The sequence below is a fragment of the Pinus tabuliformis genome, chromosome J (assembly GCF_031772625.1).
Source record: "Pinus tabuliformis cultivar Carrire ecotype Pingquan chromosome J, CPIR1, whole genome shotgun sequence".
NCBI lineage: Eukaryota > Viridiplantae > Streptophyta > Pinopsida > Pinales > Pinaceae > Pinus > Pinus tabuliformis.
Window position 1 is genome coordinate 1,567,109,074 of NC_142295.1, and position 4,377 is coordinate 1,567,113,450.

A 4,377-nucleotide genomic window follows, 5' to 3' on the forward strand; every position below is an offset into this window, starting at 1 on the left:
TCCTGTAGGAGCAGCTTTCCTGTAGGAGCAGCGCGCGATTTCCGGGGGATACTGCAGTGGGTCTGCGCTCTTGCTGTAGCTTCACAGGCATTCTGATGGCCAAAGACTCGGAGTATCGGGCTGCAGAGGGATCCGGATGATCACTCGAGTCGCAAACGGTGAATGATAAATGCATGAGGTTGATAATCTAGCCGATTAGATTTGAATCGGCGGAATCCGTGGCGCGGGGGTGAGCTGTCCCTGCCGGACCGTTGGGCGACGTCACACCATCATTCTTCTGCAAGTTTACTTACTGCCGCATCATTCCCGCAGATCCGCCGCCGCCATTCTCGTTAGAACTCGTTTCTCCCCGAGTGGACGGTTCTCACGTGTCCACTGCCCGTTTTTTCCACGGCCACCATTCACACATCCAGCTCGACCAGCTGACTGGTCGACGTGGCCAATCGATTGACCATACAACCGCTCAACCCATCCATTTCACACTTTGCAAACATTTTCAAAGTAAAATTCATGCAATTCGTCGGAAGAAAGGGTCGAGACACTTACCTGTGCGGCCGCAACACGATTGTTCAGGCTCTTGGACGACGATGAGTGGATTTGGTTGCTGCTGCTTGATTTGCACAGGCCCGGAGGTTCACATTCATAGGCCGCTGACGCTAGATCGGATGCTTCAGCTGCATGCGCCCGCGTTTCCATTGTATATGGTGTGCACTCTAGCGGGCTTAACTGTTACGAGACTCCTACAGGATGTCCTGTAACAGTTTCTTCCTCCTTGGGTGCATGCTGCATGACGAAGGCAATGGCCCCACGATCACGCTCACAGAGCTCATGGATGGCGGAGATGGATATGGTATGACATCTCAGCGTTTTTTTTTATTTCAAAAATTGCTTTTCTCTTGATAACTCACTGATCTGCTTTGATGGTGCAGGTAACTTGGTTGCATGTCGACAGGGATGGTAGAAGGAGGTGACAGCAATGTATAAAGGTGACAACAGTAGCTTGCATGCGTCCAAACCGATCCTCGGTCGTTAGATCTCCTCATAAAATGAATTCTGGCCCGTCCCGAACTTCTACAGGAAGTTTCCTGTAGAAATGCAGAACTTCCTGTAGAAAGGTTGAGTTTCCTGTAGAAAGTCTGCACCTTCCTGTAGAAAGTCTGCATCTTCCTGTAGAAAGTCTGCATCTTCCTGTAGAAGACTCAAGCCATGATGAAATTGTGCACATACTTTGGAGAAAATGAGTATTCTTGGAGGAGGTGCTGGTGAGGTATTCTGGCAGCATGATAAGGATCTTTGGCTTTGCATTAAGAGTCCTCCTCACCTTCATAGAACACCTGCAACTTGCATGCATTTTCACATTATGAACTTGATGTCCCTATCTTTTTGCTTATTGTTTTTTCTTTTTTTTTTCTCTCTTTTTTTTTTTTTTTTTTGAAAGATAACAGGGGCGCCTCAATGAGGTTTTCACCCTTGCCATCTGCCTTAAGCACCTCAGAGAGGTTTTCACTCAAGGATCTTTTTCAAATCTCTTTTTTTTTTTTTTTTGAAAGACAATAGGGGCGCCTCATTGAGGTTTTCACCCCTACCACCTGCCTTGGGAGCCTCAGAAAGGTTTTCACCCAAGGATCTTTATCATTATATATATATATATATATATATATATATATATTTTAGATCTTTCAGGGTATGCCCAAAGCAGAGGCAGAACCCTTCTCTATGACCAACACTGATTTCTCCATAGTTTTGATGAACTCTTGTCTTGAGAGAGGCTTCCTGTAGATCTTCAAGCGATGCCCATTGACAAGCATGGGGATGGCCTCCTCATCAATGGTTCGAATAAGAACAGATCCATTGTCATGGCATTTTTCCACTGCATATGGTCCTAGCCATCTGGTTCTCAGCTTCCCCTTGAAATCTTTGTATCTGGAGTCATACAACAAGGCCCAATCTCCCGGATGGAATTGCTTTTTATGGAGGTGTTGGTCATGCCACACCTTTCTCTGAAGTTGAACCACTTCTGAGTGAAGGAGAGCCTGCATTCGGTGCTCGTCCAGTCCATTCAGCTACAATAACCTTTCTTGTTGTGCATGGCTAAGATCTAGATCTAGCTGAGCTGCCATCCTCAAAGTGTTGTACTCGAACTCAATGGACAGCAAAGCTTTCTTCCCATAGACCAGCTCATAAGGTGTGAAGCCGGTGGTGGTCTTCCATGTGGTGTTGTAAGCCCATGTGGCCTCAACCAGGCGATCTGCCCAATCTTTCCTACCGCTGCTCACCACCTTAGTCAAAATCCATTCCAATGCTCTGTTGGTGACTTCCACTTGCCCATTTGCCTATGGATGATAGGGGGTGGAAGTCCTATGCTTGATCTTGTGGTGAGCTAGCAGGTCTTCAATCAAGTTGGATGTGAACTGGCTCCCTTGATCGGTGACCAACTCTCTTGGGTAGCCAAATTTGTAGAAGATGTTTTCTCTTAAGACCTCGGCCACCTTCTCTTCTGTTGCTGCCTTGATTGCTTTAGTCTCTGCCCACTTTGTTAGGTAGTCAGTGCACACAATGATGTAAGACCTTTGCCTCGAAGGAGGGTTGATTGGACCCACAAAATCTATACCCCACTTCTCAAATGGCTCAAGAGTCACTTGAGGTTGGAGAGGCATCTCATCCCTTGGAGTCGGTTTCCCCATTCTTTGGCATCGGTCACATTGGCTGATATATCTTCTGACATCTTGATGAAGTGTGGGCCAATGGTAGCCTGCCTGCAGGATTTTGAAGGCAGTCCTCTTTGCTGCAAAATGTCCTCCACAAGGCCCATCATGACAGGTGAGGAGGATATCAAAGACTTCCTCCTCCCTTGCACAATGCCTTAAGATTTGATCAGGGCCAAGCTTGAACAGATTGCCCCCGATCCAAGTAAATGAGGCACTTTTTCTGATGATTCTGCTCTTCTCTCTTGAAGATAGGTGCAGAGGGAACTGTGCTGAAACAAGGTAGTTTGCTATATCAGCAAACCATGGAGAGAGTACTGAGATAGCAAACAGATGTTCATCGGGCATCTGGTCATCCACTGTTCCATCCTCATCTGCAGACAAATCCAATCTAGATAAAAAGTCAGCAACAACATTTTCTTTACCTGGTTTGTCAACAATGGTCAAATCAAACTGCCGCAACAAAAGTAACCATCTAATAATACGAGCATTCACATCTGGTTTATTCATTAAATATCTAATTGCAGCATGATCCGTATGTATAAAGGTTTGATAGCTAGTAATATAATGTCGGAACTTGTTCAGTGCATGGACCACAGCCAAGAACTCTTTCTCGGTTACAGTGTAATTCAGTTCGGATTTGGACAAGTTTTTGCTAACAAAGTAAATGGCATATGGAAATTTCTGTTCAACTTGTCCTAAAGCTACCCCTATGGCTTTGTTTGAGGCATCAGTGTGGATGTGGAAAGGTAGGGCCCAGTTTGGGCCTCTCAAGATTGGGGCTGACACCAACTTTTCCTTTAATTCATTCAAAACCCTCTGACAATCGTCAGTCCATTTAAACTCCACATCTTTTGCCAACAGACCAAACAATGGCGAGGCTAACTTGCTGAAGTCTTTAATGAATCTCCGGTAATACCCTGCTAATCCTAAGAAACTCCGGACATCCCTTACCTTTTGGGGAGGTGGAACCTTCTTGATGAGAGCAATTTTGTTAGGATCCACTTGTAACCCTTGGCAAGAAATGGTATGGCCTAGCACAGTCCCTTCAGTCATCAGGAATTCACATTTTTCAGGACTAAGGGACAGGTTCATCTCAATGCATTTGGTTAGGACCTTTCCTAGATTGGACAATGCTTCCTGGAAGTTGGACCCATAAGGAGTGAAGTCATCCATATAGATTTCCACCGCATCATGGACCAACTCCGAGAAGATGCTCAAGACAGCTCTCTGGAAGGTAGCAGGAGCATTGCATAGCGCAAAGGGAAGAACTCGGTAGGCAAAGGTACCCCAAGGACAAGTGAAGGTGGTCTTATCTTGGTCTTCCGGGCTGATTTGGATTTGGTTGTACCCGCTAAACCCATCCAGGAAAGAGAAGAACTTCTTTCCTGCCAGTCCATCCAACACTTGATTTATGAAAGGTAGAGGGAAATGGTCTTTCTTGGTAGCTTTTTTCAGTTCTCGGTAGTCCACACAGATTCTCCACTTCCCATTTTTCTTGGGAACCAACACCAGAGGGGACACCCATTCACTATCTGAGATGGGGTAAATGAATCCGGCATCCAACAATTTTTGCAATTCTTCCTTGACAATGTCCTTAAGGGCTGGATTCATTCTCCTCTGAGGTTGCCTAACTGGTTTACAACCCTCTTTGATGTATATGTGATGGGTA